A 20094-nucleotide genomic window follows, 5' to 3' on the forward strand; every position below is an offset into this window, starting at 1 on the left:
AACTTAATTATTGGTTATAATTTAAACATGGGCTTCTTGTATCCTGAGATTTTGCTTATTCAGTTAGGCGTTCTTTTCTTTCCTTCAGAATCTAAAATATATTGCAGATTACATTAAATTTATAAAGATATCTGTGGTTTGGAGGAAAACAATTACTAATAAAGATTATAAGTTTGAAAATGCAGTTCAGTTGCAAGACTTTTTTTCTTGAGAATGTCTTCACTTCCAAAACTGAAGCCAAGACATTTTGTAAAGTAGGAACCTGAGAATGCAAAGCTAAAAAGAGAACAGTAGGAGAATGCTTTTGTGGAACTGATTGCTGGCCAAAGTCTGATGATAATCAGAAGACTGTGTTAAAAAAAATGGATTAGGTGTGATCATTTAAAAATAAAACTGATTTATTATAACCTGAACTTCTTCAGGACTGGATATCTGCGGAATCTCTTTAGATGTTCATTTTGTATACAAAATTCTGCATCTGAATATAGTCTCTCTTAGCCATGATATACTTTTCATGAATTAGAGTAAAAAAAATTGAGTGTTCAATCTGTCACAAAAATACTCGACCCTGACATAGTCATACTGTTTATTGAATTTGGAAACTATCTTTGACTATCATAATAGAAATTTTGTGTCTAATTGTTATTGATTATCTGATCAATATTTAGAAAATTAATCTTTTTTTCAACATTTGTTTTGGGTTTTTTTCCAAAAAATGGGAATAGAATTCCCCTAGATGAAACAGCAAATAATCTCACTGCTATTATATCAGATAAATAATATAAGAATATATCATGAGATATCATTTTCTTTGGCAGAGAAATGAATTGAGTGCATGGCTTTACATGCTTCAAAATAAAATAGATTAAATAAAAATACATTTTACTATCATCTACTCTTCTACTCTTCGGAGTAAAAAAATTAAAAGCAAAAAATAATCAGCAATAACAGCATTTTAGGGGAATTTTAAGAATCCTAATTTATTACAGATAAATCTCAGAAAGCTTCACAAAGCAGATTCAAAAGCAGATTTAGGCAGATAAATACTGAGTTTCAAAACAGCAACAGGCAAAACAGAATAATAAAGATTCTCAGATTCAAAGTTAAATTTTGAACCTCTTTTAGTACCCCTTGCTTTTGCATGCATTCCATAGACTTATTCTGACTTTAGCTTACAGAAATTTTTCTAATGTGTCCTTGGTGACATAGTGTGTCTGGGTTATAGCTGGATCCACTTTTTTTCTAGTCCTGTATGTTCCCATCTATGATATGGAGAAGGAGAAATGTGAATAGGGATTTTTATTTTCCCTTTTCTCTCCTTAAATATCATGCTTCTTGGTATTATTGCAACAGCAATATTTGAAAGTCACAGTAAATGAATATGATTTCACATTATTTTATTTTTAATAAAATTTATTTTAAAATATTAATTGTTTTTGTACCCCAAATTTGCAGAATCTGCCCAGTTTAGACAAATAATTAATGCATCCTTAAACCTCTTGATGAATATAAACTGAAAATGTGTTTATATCTTCAAAAAAGACATTGGAAAGGCACTTGAAAGAGATTTGGACACAGAGTCTCCTTTTTTTTTTTTTTTTTTTAATTTTGGACTACTTTAAGATATCCCTCTCTTAGGTAAATGTGCACATTTTGAAATGAAAGTAGTGAAATTTGCATAAATTCATAAAAAAAGCATTTTTCATTTAATTCACATTGTACAAACACCCGAGGAGGAATCAAATTATTCATACTTCTTTCTAGAAGTAATTAAGTACATTATCTGCTTAATGCCAACATACTTAACTGTATGAACTGGAAGTAAACAGTCAAATGTTAATCAGTGTGTCTAGCACAGAATTCCTCTTTTCTTTATACAGCACAAGAGGTTAAGGAAAAGCCACACTCTCACTAAGGAGCCTGCCTATTAAAACATTATGCAAACATCTTTTATTTAGCCTCTTTTTTTCCTTCATTCTTAGTAGTAGGATGATCTCTCTTCATCTATGATGCTGGCATGTCTTCAAATACACCAAAGTTTACTTTTTCCAGCATTTTAACTCTTATCCATTTTTAGAAAGAATAACTTTTCATAGAAGGCTTAGAAGACAAATATTTTCCCTAGGTGAAGAAATTATCTATATTACCCTCAGACTTAAAAATCAAATAAGTAAAAGCAGACAAAAATGAATACAACAGTTTTCACAGAAAATTTAGTTATTATACAAGTGAAAAATGCAATGGGTCCATATTTTCCCTTGCTCAAGACCCCTGTCCTTGGAAATATGAGTGGGGTTTGATTCTGCTTTATGGTATTTTCCAATATTTATTTGAAAAGTATAATGGACCCTTTGTTGTTCCCATGTCACAGATCTTCAACAACACAGAGAAGCTACAAAGCCACAGACACCATTTGTCCTAAAGATACTAATTTACTCCATGTAACCTTTCATTATGATAAGCAAAATGATGTGTGCTGCTTTCAGCTTAAGTTTACCTACTAGAAATAAGGGGCTGGATTCTGGTTTAATCTCCAGCAGCCCTGCTGTAAAGAGCTATAAGCCATCATAGGTACAAATAATTCTGATTTCTGCTGCAGTAGATTTAAGTTTTTTCACAGTAGCTGTTGTGGGGCTGTGCTTTGGATTTGTGGTGAAAGCAGTGTTAATAACAGAGGTATGTTTTTCCTACTGCTGGGCAGTGCTTGCACAAAGTCCAGACCTTTCCTCAGTTAAGAGGGTGGGCTTGCAGAAAGAGCTGTGAGAAGACACAGCCACAGCAGGTGACCCCAACTCAAGGGTGTATCCCAGGTCATATGGCATCATGCTCAGCATATAAAGCTGAGGAAGAAGAAGGAGATGGTAGATGTTTGGAGTAATGGCGTTTATCTTCCCAACTTGCTCTTAGACATGAAAGATCTCTGCTTTTCTGCAGGTGACTGAACACCTGCCTGCCCATGGGAAGTAGTGAATGAATTCCCTGTTTTGCTTTGTTTGCATGTGCAGCTTTTGCTTTATCTATTAAACTCTCTTTATCTCAACCCACAGGTTTTCCCACTTTTACCCTTCCTATCCCTGCAGCAGAGTGGGAGTGAGTGAGTGAGTGAGTGAGTGAGTGAGTGAGTGAGTGAGTGAGTGAGTGAGCACTGATGTCAGGCTTTGCTGCTGGCTGGAGTTCAGCCATGACAATAGCTTTTACAAATTACTTTTGTACCAGTACACTAAAGGCACCTCTGTTGTTCTACACTAGCTAAAACTCCTATTATTCATTATTATGGGTGGACATGTAATATAACTGAACACAAACACTGGCTTTTCCCAGTTGCCAGACTCATCCCTCATTGGCTCCAGAAAATGAGGACTATCCATGTAGCATATAGCCATTATTTCTCTCCATTTCAGTTACTTGTCCAAAGTACAAATTGAATAAAGATTAGAATACAGCTGAGTCACATTTTAGCAATTCAGGAACTGTATTTAGTGTTCTGGACATGTACTTTGACCACTGCAATCCTAAATTAAGCACTAACTGTCATTACCATCCCTTGCCAATCTTTGTAATTCAAAAGTAACTGGAGAACTGGTCTTTAAGTCAAGAAGATAAATTCAACATCTTTTGTTTCCTTCAAATTAAACTCTAATAATTACTACACATAATTGAGGGGCAATCTGTCATATTGATCCCACAGCTTTGTAAAAGTACTCTACACTGACTGCAGTACACTGACCATAGTTTTTTCACTTATGAATGTCTTAGAGTTTAAAACTAGTTATAACAACAACAACAAAAAAATCACCTCCAACAACAACGAAAAAGAATATTAACATCAAAGAAAGATTAAATGCAAAATCAGCATCTCTTACATTTAACTACTGTTCCTTAACTAAACTAAGTATTATATTAGTGAAATATTGCAGCCCCCAAGGATTATCCTGGCAAATTCTTCCCAGAACAATCCTCAAAATTCAACAGCCTAGTTTAGTTTTAGGCGGCTAATTAAAGCAATTAATTTAGCAGGGTTCATTCTTCCTACACTTAAAAGAGAAAGCAAGGAGATCACGGTGGGCTGAATAACCTCTGCAAGGGATATAGTTTCTTTCTTCAATAACCATAGCATAAAAAAAGAATGTTCATCTCTTAATCAATTATTTTAGGTGCTTGATGTCAGCCATGATGTCTTTGCACAGAAAAGAAACACATGGAATAAAGTGATGGGCATGGTACAAAGAGCCACTCTCATCAGAAAGTCCTTAGGCCGTATTATGTCTTGGAGTTTTTGGGGCATTTTTAATAGGTTTTTATTAAACGAACATATTTTTCCTATCTGCTGAGAAGTCTAACTGATTACATACTTAAACTGGACAGTTAAAACCTAAAGAAAAAAAAAAAACAAACATTAGAAATGTGTTACAGTTACTTTGGCGACACCAAGAATAAAGAAATTACTAAAACCTTTTTATGAGTTCTAGTCAACCAAACTTAAATATTTTATTTATGTTTCTAGGAGGTTTTATTACTACAGAGCTTTCCATTGACTGAACAGTCATTATGTAAATATTTTCTTTGTTAAAAGGTATACAGTGACTTTGTTGCTATATATAAAAACATTTCCCTAGAATTGCTTTTATTAATGATAAACCTACCACTTTTCCCTTGCAAAAATATATAGAGAATTGAGCATTATTAGCTAAGACACAGTGTTCTATTAAGCAATAATAATTTGATATGGATTGAGTTACATGCAATCTGATCTATATTATATGACACAGAAACCTTTGCTATTTAATTAGATGCAGATAGTCTGATTAGAAAAGTTCAGGAAAAAAAATTCTAGATTTTATGGCTGAGGTAGAAATTTCTTATCTGTTAGAAAATGAAGACATTACAGTATTTGGGCTTTTTCACTGTGTAATATTAAGGTCCTTATTCAGGAGACCAAAACCCAACCCAGCAGGTCCAGTGCTGACACAGCAGTTGTGAATTTATGATTTTATAACATGACATTTAAATGATAGCTTAAAAAACACTCTCAAGCAACAGACTTTCCAATACTTTTTGAACACCCTGTTTCTTACTGACACTAAAACTATTCTGCCAGGAAAACAGGATCATCAAATGCCAAGCAAAGCCAGAAAAATGGATCCTGGTTCTGTAGCCCAATTCTTATACATTTATTGGACAGCAGGAACCTGAATTTTCTCCTGTATTTGGCTCTGCCTATTTTCCTGAGCAACACAGTCCAATAGAAGTAAGTCATTAGAGAAAAATAGTCACACAAACAGTAAATACTTCAGTGGGTTTTACATCAGGCAGGGCACAGACTGGTGACATAGACCATATATTAATTAGCTACTCTCCAGTAGCCCATCTTTTAGCCCATCTTTCATCTCAGGTGCCTAACTAGCCTGGAATTGCAGGTCTTGAAACAGGTATCCAATTTTGGGGTTTTTTACGGCTGGATATCTTGATGCCTTAGTTAAGTGTCTGCTTTCACACAACAACACGTGTGTGAGTGATATATAAAATCAGACTTCTGTGGATTATTCTCCCACTGAATTTCAGCTGGGGAGGACCAGATCTCTGATGGCTAATAGTCAGGCAAAATCAGTTAAAAATTATAGACTTTGCTATGCACAGCAACTCTGGCAAAATGGTACAAATGTCTTCTTGAAAAGCAGTATCCTACTACACACATTGCTGAAAAAGCTATACTAGATAAAACATACTAGGCTGTAATACAGCCTACAGGCCACAGTGGTATTGAAAATGAACAGAAACTATTAGTTGAGGTTTCTGTTTTGTAAATTATTAATATTTCAATTTTAGGAGTTTTTTTGTTTTTTTTTTTTTAATGTTATTGAAATCTTCCTGCCCTTAAGAAAGTTTCATAATACCCTAAGATAATATATTTGCCTGACACCTTCATAGGGCCTAGGCTTAAATCTGTCTTGGGTCACAAGTGAAATTATCTTAATGGCTTCAAATTAGCCCTCAGTAGTCATTTGTTCATTTCACAAAGGTATTGTACATAATTTGGCATCAGAGAGCAATTGTAGAGTGCTATTCTGTAAGGAACCAAAAAATGGAATAGAAGGGATATTGCAGACCAGGTTTGCTCTTGGCAATGACATTTGGATCAATCCCATATAAATATATCTTACTTTCATGAGAACCACTATTCAGCAAATTAGTATGATGTAGTTATCTAAACATTGTTTTACAGTTTCATGCAATTTTGGACACCGACAGTCCAAGATATCCTTTGATTCATCTTACTTGTAATAGAGAAAAATTGCTAAAAGTACTGATTGTATAGGAAAACAATGTGGTTTTTTGTTTCTTTATTTGTTTTGAAGTGCGATGATGATAATTAGAACGTGGAACAATGAAGCAAGCTCTAATTAGAGGTTCAAATGAAAACAACATCATCAACATCATTCAACTATACACAGTTAAATTCAATTAAATAACTTGCTGACTTTTAAGTGACAAGTTTTATCTAGCATAATAAAGAAAATGGGATTTATTTTTTTTTTAAAAAAGTAGGGGAAAAGTTGTCAAATAAATTAGTTGGTGTAAATTATTTCATTAGTTGTGCTAATAAAGCAAAGAATGTGGTAAATGACCAATGTTGCATTTCTTATATTTGAAAGGTTATGAGTCACTGAAATTCCACTAACTTAAATGTAATCAAGAGGGGGAAAAAAAGTAGCATTTCTGCTTACATAAGCAAATGGACACTCTTAATTGAACTGAGCATTTTTAGGATAATAGTCTAGCTGTTCAGCAGTTGCACAAAAGATGCTTCAATAAAATTGGTCAATTAGTAGTGTAAGAAATACAAGACAGCAAAGGAATATAAGACAGCAAAGGAATATAAGGCTGAAACCTCATGGGCTAGAAACCTCTTTAAAAAAGGAATCCTATTTTCTTTAACACCTATCACTACTTATGCATGTTGCTCTGTAAAAACTATTGATCAAGATCAGTCCCTTCACATTCATACATAAGTGAAATTGTAAGGTTTGCCTCAAAATTGCACACAGCAACAGGGAATATCGTTGCCTCAGCACTATGTTTTCTGTGCTAACCTGACTGCAGCAACTCTTAACTTCAAGATTTTCCTCCCTACACTCCGCTTCAGTATCCACAGTGCATTGACCTTGACTGGACACCAGTTACTCATCAAGCCATTTTGTCACTCCCCTCGTCAACAGGGGCAGGAGCAGAAAGCAACATGGGAAAAAAAATCATGGGTCAAGATAAAAGAAGCTTCATAAAGCAAAAGAAAAATGCCAAATGTTTTATTCTCTATTTCTCTTCAGCAAGTGATGCCCAGTCTCTTCTCAAGAAGCAGGGTTCAGCACATATAGCTGTTACTCTAGAAGCAAATGTCACAAATAATGAAAACCTCTTCCTCTTCCTTTCTCTTAGCTTTTTTTATCTGAGCAGATGTTATATGGTATGGATCCTTTTGATCAGTTCCGGTCAGTTGTCGCCTCCCAAGGTCTTGCCCAGCCCCAGCCTGCTCCAAGGGTGGAATGTCAGAGAGAAAGAGACAATGCTGTGCCAGCCCCGTTCAGAAGGAGCCAAAATACTGGTGTGCTATAAACACCTTTCCAAATACCAAAGCAAAGAACAGCACTGTGAGGGCTGCTGTGGGAAAACAAAACCCATCACAGTTGGACCCATAGAGATGAGTCCTGGTATGTATGCATGCATATATATATATATATATATGCATTCACATTATATAAATATGTAAAATTAAACCTAACTACTTGAATAAGGAAATATTTCCTCAAAGAGAATTTGACAGGGTTAATATTTAAATAGCCATGTTTCAAAATCTCAGTCTTTACTTTTGTGTTACTAAAGACTGTTTAGTTTTTATTATTTTGATTTATTAAACTTTCAAGGAAAAAAAAACCCAAAAAACAACCACAACACAGTGGAATATGAAGAAGTAACCATAAGCACTGAATAATTAAGAAATCAATAAACAATTTCACATTTCTTTGGTGTTCAAATGACCTTCCTGAATTAGAAGCTAAGACAGTGTATGCAATGCAAAATCATTAGGTAGGTAATGTACCAAGTAAATTTGAGTAGGCTGGTAAATTTTGATTTAACTATCTTAACTGCTTTGATAGGTTAACTCTAAAGATCATTGAATCAGTCAGACAGTAGTTCAGCAAAAGCCAAATAAAAGGCAGCACTTAGAAAGTAATACACATGCAGAGAAAATACCAGTGAGTTGTGGGAGGTAGGTGGTAAGAGGATGGCCTGTAATGATTATTCTTTCTAAAATCTGTCGTATAACCTCCTACTGCTGAAGACTGAGGTCAGACAAAGCCTAAGGAAAGCCAACAAGACTTTTTTTTTGATTAATAGAAATATCATCTAGTTCAGAGTTCATGTGAACAGCCAGAAAAATCTATGTGTCTGGGTCTGAGAAAGGCAGGAAGGAATACACCTTTGTCCTGGAGCAAGAACAGAACAGCTTCACTGGGGTCTGAGAAAGGGTCAAACACAGAGTTATCACTAGGGAGGATTGAAAGGGAGGTTACAGGTCCTTTTTTTGTGGGAAACCACCAGTCTTTTTATCAGAGGTGCTTTATATGCATCAGTATGCTGTGGATAGGTAACTGCACAAAAATTGGAATCTGACTTTTGTGACTGAGGTCAAAAATGCCTGCCTCTGCTGAAAGAATCCTTACCTGTCACACCATCTACCTGAAGCCGTCTTGTTAGGGTCACTCTGCAGAGCAGCTTTCCTGCCTTCTCACTTACATATTCCGGCCCAAATCCAGTCTGCCTGTTCTTCTGTAAATGAGCATAATATTAAAGATTCAGTTCAAGGACTCAGAGGCTCTATAAATTGCTGAATACCCTTGGCTTTTGGGCACTCAGTTCCTCATAGAACAAATCCAGCTCTCCCCCAAGAATATAAATGAAATCACCCCAAATGTCTCACCACGTATGCAAATCTGTCGTTCAGTCTATGTATCAGCTCTGCAGATAACTCAGTGCTCCTCATGCACAAAAATAATCTTTCTGAGGTGGTGGCAATAGATTTTTTCTGAGATAAAGGGTAGCGCTGAGAACCTGTGTTCACCTTTTATCTGCCCTCTTCGTGACAGTTGTGTTGATGAAGTCTACAAAGCAGCCTGGATTGAAAGTCAACTTGATAATTTGTATCTTGCTCTCTTACCTATCATTATAGTTTATCATTATCTTCTAAAAGATTTTCCTTTACTTCTGAAACAAGTTAAGTCAGCATTCACTCTCTCTCTCTCTTTCTCCCCTCCTCTCCTTGAGAAGCAGTACAGCTGTCAGTATGACAATCTAACCACAATATGTTATGCCCACTTGGGTGTTTGGAGGAAGGACTAAACAAATTTAGGCATACTTGATCAAATCAAAGCTTTTCTTTATGTTACAGTAAGACATTAAGAGCCAGAGAAATAAATGAGTAAAAGACAAAATATCACTTAAAAAGCAATGTTATATGAAATTAATCATGACGATTACAAGGATTTCTAAGGACATTACCTTCATTATCAGCTCTAGGAGTACTGAATGTTAACTGGTTTTATTATTATTTTTTACTTTCTCAAGTCAATAAAAATATTTTTAGCACATAGGATGTTATAGAAAACAGAGCAAACAGAGGCAAAATGGATTACCTACAAAGTAACTGTTTGGCCTAGGAAGTCTGAGTACAAACCATGTCTGCAAGCTACTCATTACTGCGAACTCCTTCACTGACTATGTAATCAATTTCAATAGTGATTGATTTTATAAGTAATATGCCCTCAAACCTACATGCCATTTACACCTTTTATTTGGCATCTCTTAAAATTAAAACAAATATTAATATAAGTCATAAATCAAGAACTCAAAAGTCAATAGGGGTTCTCTGCTCATTGCAGAGAAGTAGCTAGAAGCCCCTAAAAACCTAACAAATTTAATTGAGCTTCAAAGCTTGAAGTTTGCTCAATAGGTATTTTTTTAACTTATTTAAACTTAAATATAATTCTGGGTTTGGCAATCATTTGTGGAAAGAAGTAATTTTATTTCTATATTTTTCCCTCAAAACATGAGAAGCTCATAAATGTATAAAAATAAACTTGTGTGTAAATGACACAGCCCCAGCTGTACATCAGATGCAATAACTGGAGTGACATGTTTGTGAAAATCAGCCAGTAGTTTTTTCCAAATATGCACAGGATGAAAGTCAGAATGGTAGTGCAAGTCTCTGAGCTGTGTACTCAGGCAGTCAGTTCATAAACAATCTGCTTTGTTGGAAGTATAAGAACAATTTATTATTTTTTTATTTTTAAAGTACAACAAAACAAGATTGCAGTGGAAGACAAGCTTCTAACTTGCTAGTATTTGGACAGAACAGTGTAAACATTAATGCTCCATCCTCTGTTCACTGTCAGAAGTTTTCCTACGTGTCTCTGCCTTATATTTCCACCTTTCAACCACATAATGAGGTTGACTGGAGCAAATTACATTTGACAGAGATTTTTCTCTGACTTTGGAAAATACAGAAAAGGTTACATTATACACTGTAACCCTAGAAATCTTTGATTCTGGCTTTTGACCTAAACTTTTTGATCTCAAAGAGTGATATATTAGGAACAGTGATGAATAAGAAGGTAATGGTATAGGTTAGTATTGCTACTAATTAGGCTATTGGGTGGTGTTAATTGGATATGTGATGACATTTTCTACACTGATGAGTTCCAGCTCCTATGAGAAAAATGTCCATGGATTTTGTTAGAGCATTCACAATTGTTGTCTAGCTCTTTCCTCTTAATTTCCATGGCATTAAACACATTTTCTGCCATAGGTTGATGTATTCATGGGAACAAACCAATCTATATCAACTTCCCAACAGGAACCTGGAAATTCCAAATCAAGAATTTCTTTGGATTTTCAGCATGAAAGCCAAGCAACCTCCATCTTATTTGTGTGTCTTTGCTCACCTTTATTCCATGTTCTTACAGTCAGCCTGAATAGGTAGACAGCTAACATAGAGGATTTTATAACCTCTTGAAGAGAGAAAGTGTTTAAGGATACAACAGAAGAAATCCTAATGACTATGAAAAGTGTAGTGCCTTTTCCAGACATGCTTAGCTATAACACACAGTATCTTTATTATCAGATCTTTGGACTAAGATTTCTGCCATACACTTGTGTTTGAAGACATTTCCAGTCTTGTGGTATTTTTCACTGGCATTACATGTGACAATCAGGTATTCTTAAGCTGAACTACAATGCAGGAATATGATGTGTGCTTTTTCTTAGGTGGCTCAAAATTTCTAGACAATATTTTACTTTCAATTAAATAATTGTTTATTTTTAAGTTAGGAATTTTTGGATAATTTATATGGTCTTCTAACAATCAGGATTTCAATAATCCAATTGAAAACATGATCTGTTAATAGCAATAAAATGAATTTGCTATCTCTTTTCATGAATATGAAGAAAAACTGCAAATTACTTTCTGGTCTGTTAAAAAAATTCATAATTAACCATACTACTCACTTCTAGAAGGCAGGAAGAAAGTCTAACAAAATATTATGGTCCTCACAGACAGCAGTTTCATAGAAACCCAGTGGAAAGAAGGGAGATTTGAAGGACATTATTGATAGTTGCCAGGACTACTAATTCTTCCATAAGACTGGAGAACAAAGAAGAGGTGAGAAGTATTTTCTCTATCAGATACTTATTTAACAATTCTAGCAAAGAGCAATTCTCATTCACATCATCTACTTCTGCTGTGAGAGCGGCTCTGAGAATGCAGCCATGGGGAGGCCTGTTTTGATCAAGTCCGCTGCTTTCCCTTTCAAAGCAAATGAGATAATGCGGCTGTGGAACAGCACCTTTTAATCAGAGCAGTGGGATTCCATTGAAATGTAGTACAATGCAGCTGCAAGTCAGTATTTCCCTAAAGCAGGTGTATACTTCTCCCTTTGAAACTGTGAACACAGCCTACGTCCCTGTATCCCAAACTGGGCCTCAGTAGAACTATGCTCAGCATTGCCTTTTACTGTTTGTCCTTTTGTCTCATTTTCCTTTTGTACAAAAGACATTTAGATATGTGCCAAAAATACCTCTCAGTATTATAAGTCAAACATATTTTGGTTTGTTGTTTTTTGGTGGGGCTTTTTGGTGGGGTTTTTTTGGGTTTTTTTTTTTGTAAAAGAGGAAGGCAGGTTGAAAGTTAAATGAATTCCTTACCTCATTTGCCCTTATAGTTAGTTTCACCTTTATAACTTAGAATACATGATAGAGGATTGTGTTATCAAGTAAGAGTAGATGTTTTAGGAAAAAATGAACCAACTGACTGATGTTAACCCCTACATAGGCCTGTGTCCTCTGTTAGTACATGCTGTACTGTTAGCTATGTTTTTGTGTACACAGCGTAACATTAATTAGCTGTAACTGATGCAGTTATGGACAGTTTACTGATGCACAGCGACTCACAGCTTCTGGAAGTCTGCCTAGGAATGAGAAAGCAGTAGCTACTGAGAGAAAATAGAAAAATCCAGAAATGTCTTCCAGCATGAATTCAACCAGTGCAAAAAGGAATGATGATCATACTATTCATCTTAGTTGCTTTTGGAGCTGATTTTTAATCTTCCCTTTCAGGGAATTGAAACAGGATGGACTTTTCAGATGTTATGGGCTTAAACTCATGTGGTCTGAACTGCCTCTTCTGCTGATTTGTCTTGCACAAGGAAGTTTCACATGAGGTATCTTTCTCTGTGTGAAGAGGGTGACTTACTGCACAGCTGGTGATTTCTGCGGTCCCTCAGGTATGAAGCACAAGACTAGAACCAGCAACGCAGGCTGCAGCTTGGGACTGCAGAATCAAAGGAATAGAAACAAGGGCACATCATTTTCACTGTGGTATGAAGGGCAGATCAATAATTTTGCATCTCTGTTGAATGACAAACACCTTGCAGCAGCCTTGCCTGAGCTTCACACCCCCAGCAGCAGAAAATGGTTCTTTACCTAAGAAATTTAACAGCATAAGATTTTTATCTCGAGAGCTATAAACTCCAGTTGTGCTTTCACTTAAATTTATGGCTGAAAGTTTAGAGACTAATCGAATGGAAAACATGAGTGTCTCAAACTTAAATTGGAGAGCTGGCCTTCACAGCTGAGAGTTCAGAAAAAGATCTCTGTTCAAACAAGTACAGCAATGACATATAACATATTCTCGCAGTAGGTACCATCTCATTAAATAGAAACTTTAAATGAGCAAGCAATCTATTGCAAAAAAAATCAGGGAATAAGACAGCGATTTGCAATCATTGCAATATGCTTTTTCAATTCCTCACTGAGATTATTGAAAAATAGGAAAGTAGAACACAGTCACAGAACACAGAAAATATAAAATAGTTGAATAGTTGTTCCTTGTTTTCTTTATACCTTCCAGATGAAGTAAACCAGAGAGGGACATTGGTGAGATCTTCTTAAGAAATTGGTGGAGTATAAAATCTTTGAAGTCAAGAAAGCTGATACATTCACTATGGTGAATAAAACTACATTTTCAGTTAAATTGAAGGATTAATGGAACATATTTTATTAGAAACATGTAGACTGATGAGAGTGGGAATGTACTGAAAATTAAACAACTGGTCCCTTGTGAAAATGCAGAGTTTTGGACTTTTTTCTGGGAACATAAGAGCTTAGAAACTTATATTAGACAGTGGATGCTTCAGCCCACACATGGGACCTTAGTCTCATCCAGATGTTCCATAAAGGAGGACGCTTAACTTCAGATATCAACTCAATATATCCACAAGAGACCCACAGGTAATAGCATTCGATTCTTAAGATCTGTTTGCCTTAAAGCAGGGTTTAGAAAGGAATACTTCTTTCTCAAGAAGCTTCTATTGGAATTTTGTACGTTAAATTAACATTATTCCTTTGAGATTTTTAATTTAAGATCCTACAGACTCAGTATTATATAATTTTTATTAGACTCCCAGTTTTCTTTGCCTTCATTGCACCTCTGAGACTCAAACTCTATGACTGTTAGTTGAAGCTTCTCTCACAGTGTAAGCGATTTTATGCCGCAAGTGTAAGAAATAAGGAGAAACACAAAATGAAAAACATTCAACAGAAAATATTTAAATGATAACAGATGGGAAGGAAATAGGTAAAATTAAATGTAGAAAATATAAAGCTCCAAATCAGCCTTATTCCTGAAAACTAAGCTTATGTTTGATTAAAGAAAGGAACAGCTTATAATGAAACAAAAAGGGAAATATATTTCTGATTGATCTTCGTACCAAAGTTTCAACTAGTGATTCTAATCTTGTAACAGGCAAAACTGGAGGGCAATAGATCTAGCATATTTAAAATCTATATTTCAAAATTAAATGAATTGTCATCTTTGTCTGCAGATTTTTTTAATTTTTTTTAAAAGAAAACCTGTGAGACTAGCTCAGATTTGGGTAAAAAATTATTAAGACAAATAAGTTGGATCCAAGCCATTCAATTATAAGCTAATGACAACATGAAGTGGAATATTTAGTAAAAGACATTTTCAAAATAAGATTTAGAGAATCATAGAGAATCCTGGGCAGATATCTAGACTAAAATACACTGAGTCTCAAAATCTGATTCAAAATCAAGGGTAATCAGTGAAAATATCTGAAATAGTACAGGCTTCAGATAAATGACAAGTAAAACTCTTATCTGCTTCAAAAAACATTTGAAAACATCCTTTCAACTCCCAGTAAAAATTAGTGCTGTGTCCTACTAGACTTGCATTTCCTCTTCTAAGGACTTGTTTTATTCCCATCTCCTCTCCATTCACAGACAGATTATTTTATATTCATTCTCATTCTTCAGCTTTATACATTTCAGTGGTTCCCACTCAACCGTGTTATATATATATATATTTACTTTTCCTTTATTTTTAAATTAAAATATAAAAATACTGATTTACTTCTTATTTGCCTGTTTGTTTGTTGGTTGGTTGGTTGGGGTTTTTTGTTTGTTTTTTGTTTGTTTGTTTGTTTTGTTTGGTTGGTTGGTTTGGTTTGGTTTGGTTTTTACTATATCCAAATCAATTTAGGAAAAGTCTAAATTATTTCAGTTTGGATTTACTTGAACAGTTCCAACATCTTTTATTCACATCATTCCACTAAGGCCTTTATCTCATTCATTTATCTATACAATAAAGAGCCTTCCCATAGATGCACACCCTATGCAGGTACAGAGAGTTTTTAAATTCCATCACTTATACAGTCAGTAGGTTTTCCATTTTAGATATGAAAACAACAGAAATTTCGAACACATATTTAAAAGTAAGCTAATTTCAGCACTTATTTTAGTACTCCAAAGCTAACTCCATTGCATGCAAAGACCATTTCCAGTTAAATTTTAGGATGGACTAACTCCATGCACAAACACAGACATGCACATTTTCCTTCCTCCAGAAAAAAAAAAAATCCACAGTGTCATGGGAACAAGAGAGCAAAGAAATCACGGAATGTAATTTATTTCTAGAAGAGGGTCCAAAAGATGGGTAAACAGAAGCCTATTTTCTGTGCTGAAACAAATCATCTGCTTACTGCAGTACAGTAAGGGAGCTTTTTTAATATCTTCTACTGGTTTATATATTTCTACAGGAATTCCAGGAAATACAAATTTTTCCACTTCCAATCAACTTCTACTTTCTGTCCTCTCTCCCCGTTTTTCTATCTCTCTCCCACCGCTTTCGTTGCACATTTCTTGTCTTAAAACAAAATGGTGCTAACAGCTAACAAATAGGCATTTCCTCTTCTTTTTGTCAAAAGACTGAATTATTTTTATTATAACAGTGTGAAAAAATTTAAAATGCTTCCTATGTACATGCTTTAGCATATATGGTGGGGTTTTTTTCCTACTGAGTTGATCCCAGTACTCTAACACATGGGGACAGATCCCACAGCATGCCACTGTTTAAATAGTGATGATGTAAGAGGCAAAAGATGTACACATAGAAGTGTATTTTCAATTATTAGTTAATAAATTGACTTTTAAAATGTGTAAAAGAAATGTAGGCTTTGAAAAGAAAATGTAGTTCTTAATAAAATGACAATTTACTGGACTGTGATGTCCTCTCTTAATTTGCATAAAACCACAGCATTTAAAAATCAGACAAAATTAAGCTTACCATAAACATAATAATTCAACAGTTGAGTGTAGCTGTGCTGGATTACTTGGCTGCAATTTCCAAAAGATATGGCAAACACAAGTAGCTATAATGTTTCTTTTCATGAGTCAACAGCCATATATCACAAAGCTTGTTTGACACAGACCAAAGCAATTCAATCCTCTCTGAGGTCTGCTTTGAACCAGTCGCCTAGAAAAGAAGGATCCTATAGCCCACTCTGATACTGCTGAATGCACAGAAGAAATTTTTCATAGGACTGTTAGATCTAGCCAAGAACAGTCATTCACTGAGATCAAACAAAATAGTCATCCAACCTGGAGATTAAATCTCAAAACTGACAACAGATTTCAATTAATTAGTCATACTCTGTTTTGAAGAACTTGACAGAATTTCATCTTTTCTGGCTTGACTGAGTAGTGATTACAAGGTCATTATATAGTAGCTAAATGTCATGGACAGTAGGTTTTCTTCAACCAAAAAAATGCCACTCTTATTCAGATAAACAACTTTAGCCAATCTTCTGATATTGATTCTGTAATTACTTTAGTATCTCATACCTATCAAGCTGGGAAAACACATAGAAGCCTTGCTCTTTAAGGGTGAAGAGCAAGCATAAATAAGAATTTTATCTGCTTTTATCTTTGTGTGAATCTCCCAAGAGATCAGACTTCCCAATTCCACAGTTTTCAACTCCAAAGTCAGCATTAATGTCCTAAACATGAACGTATTTGTATAAAATGGTTTGCAATGGGTCGCATGTTTTATCTTAGATATAGAATTAATACATCTCTGGATCTTAAGTTCCAGAACAGGATGATTAATAATTTTATTTATTTAGTAGCTCAATAAAACATTCAAAGCACAAACCTATGCTTATCACAAGTGGGCAGCTTGTAGAGATTGACATGATCCTAAGGCTTTCAATACTCAAATTTACTTTGTGCTAGCCACAGGTGTATAAGAACTGCAATTTGTGTAAGCCCCAAGAGAACTAATTATGTGTTAAGAAGAATGCACATTTTACTATGTAGCATACAATACAAGAAAATTACCATGCATCAGGTTTTTGAGAGACAGAACTTTAGACAGGTAACAGGTATAGTTCTGCACAGATTTATTCTGAAATGAACTCCCTTGAAGGCTTATCAAAAGTAATACTTTTTTCATTTAAATATATCTTCTTTACAGTGTAGAGTTTTGCCTCTGAAAATGCTCTGAATTCAAATACTATATGAAGGTCTTCTACAGAAGAATCTTCTCGAGCTTGAAAAGACAATTTTGTTTATTCACTGGCAATATTAGGGAAATATTAATTTTACAAGAAATCAACAGCTCTTTATTGAAGAACTAGCCTCCAATGACATTGAGAGAAACTATTTGAAATATCTTCATGTACAGAATTATTACATAATGTCATATTACAGTAACAAATGAGATGAAAATTTCTCCATACTTGTGGTGGGTTGACCTTGGCTGGATGCCAGGTGCTCTTCAAGCTGCTCTAGCACTCTGCAGCAGGGCAGGAGAGAGAGAGAATAAGACAGAAAAATCCCTCATGGATCAAAATAGAGGCAGTTTAATAAAGAAAAAGCAGACAAAATAAAATATTTTTTTTCTACTTCCCAGAAGGCAATGTCTAGCCATTTCCAGGAAACAGGGTTTCAGTAGATGTGGAAGTTGCTCTGGAAGACAGACATTAAAATATCAAAAGCTTCTCCCTCCTACCCTTTTCCCTTAGATTTGGTTGCTGAATAGACATCATATGGTATGGAATATCCCTTCAGTCCATTTGGATCAGCTGTCCTGGCCTTTTCCCCTCCCAGGATCTTGCCCACCACCAACCTACTGGTGGGAAGGTGAAATGTTGGAGAGGCAGCACTGATGCTGTGCCAGCATGGGTCTGGTGTGTTACCAACAACTTTCTGGCTACTGGTACGAAGCACAGCAGTGTGAGGGCTCCTGTGAGGAGCATTAACTCCATCTCAGACAGAACCAATACAAAATTCATGTGGTCATCACTGCTATGAATAAGCATAACTTAAATGTATGACAATTGTGGCCTTAGGAACCAGTATTGTAAAACACTGAATTAGTTAGGAGTCTTTTGCTTTTGCTTTGTCTTTTGCTTGAATTTTGTATTGATGTGTGTGTAAAGGTGTATTTATTATTCTATGGAAGATCTGAATAACAGATCTCAGAAAGACTTGGCTCTTTTCACAGAAAGTCTGGGAATGACGTGGAGATGGCATGCAGAAGCACAGGCTGGAAGCAAAAAGGTATAATACAGTCTATTGTAGTGGAGATAAATGAAGGAAAAAACACACCAGATTAAAAATAGTCTGCTTGTCAGAAAATGTTTTCATGAAAACTGTTTCAGAACAAGAGTGTTAATATGTTCTGAAAGCAGACACCAACCTGGATATGTTATACAATAGGAAAATGATCTATGGTTTTAGAAATGAACATTATGAAGGAACAAGAAGAGAGAAATCTGAATCTAGCTCTTAGGCTTACAAAAATATTAAAAGGTTTCCATGTAATTCAAATGTGTTTATGGAGCTCATATCAATGTATACTTGTGTCCTGTCTGAAATGCTACAGTGGCTATAAAACTCCATGGCAATCACAAGGCCTAGGACCTTCTATAGAATACCATCATTAGAGGACCTAGACAGATAATCTCTTTCTGTCCTATAAAATCAAGATTTAGCTGACAGCATGTTTTATTTGTCACTGTATTTTTACTGAAGATGTCATCTAGTTCCATTTACTACCAAATCTAACCCAGATTTTCTTACTAGGAAGTTGCCTGTGTTCTAAGAAACCCTGAATACTAAAATTCAGCCTATAAATATAGGCTTACTTGTGGCTGCTGTTGAAAAAAAAATGCATCATTCTGATGCTTGTCCTAAAATGAGGAGCTAAAGCCATGAAAGTTTGTTCTGGAAGGTATTCTGATTAAGAGACTGACATTAAGACCAGCAGTATGTAGCTATTCATAAAACTGCTGTTGACTGGAACTGGCTTCAAACACAAGATGTATAATCAGAGATAAGTACAGCAACTAAAAATATCCATTCAGAAATCTAGGGAGATTAAATACTAACTTCCACGTGCCTTTTCCAGTCTATCCTTATCTTGAACATACTGAGTTCATGTGAAAGCCAGAAAATTTTTCCAGACTTAAAAGAGACCAGGTCATGTGTTCAAGTAATATAACAATAATCTTCTTGACTCTTTTTTGTGGCTGCTGTTTTTATTCTCATTTTTTATATCTGTCAGGATGAGGCCATAAATGAAATATGTACCTGTGGCCCATCACAGCTCTGTGCTCTCTTCTGGAACACACTTCATCACAATTCTATGACTCTGTAAAGCCACAGTGTTTATAAATTATGTGACTGAAGAGGTCCCATCTGCATCTTCTTATGAGGAACGGCTGAGAGAGTTGGGCCTTTTAAGTTGGAGAAGAGACTGCTGAGAGGGGACCTCACCAATGTCTCCAAGTAGCTGAAGGGAAGGTCAATAGGTTGGAGCCAGGATCTTCTCCATGGTGGCAGGCAATAGGGCAAGAGGCAATGGGCAGAAACTGATGCACAGGACTTTCCACCTGCATATGAGGAAGAACTTTATTATTGTGCAGGTGACCACACTCTGGAACAGATTGTCCAGAGAAGTTGTGGGGTCTCCCTCACTGGAGATAGTCAAGAACTGTCTGAATGCAATCCTGTGCCGTGTGCTCTCACATGACCCTGCTTAAGCAGGGAGATGACCCACCGTGGTCCAACCTTACCCATTCTGTGATTCTTTTTACTCACCTTTGTTATAAACATAGTTAATGAGGCTGATTTTTGGCAGGCCTAATCCTCAGTTCATCAGCAGATACAGCGAATACCTTCCCT

Source organism: Sylvia atricapilla, chromosome 2, assembly GCF_009819655.1.
Source record: "Sylvia atricapilla isolate bSylAtr1 chromosome 2, bSylAtr1.pri, whole genome shotgun sequence".
NCBI classification, from domain to species: Eukaryota; Metazoa; Chordata; class Aves; order Passeriformes; family Sylviidae; genus Sylvia; species Sylvia atricapilla.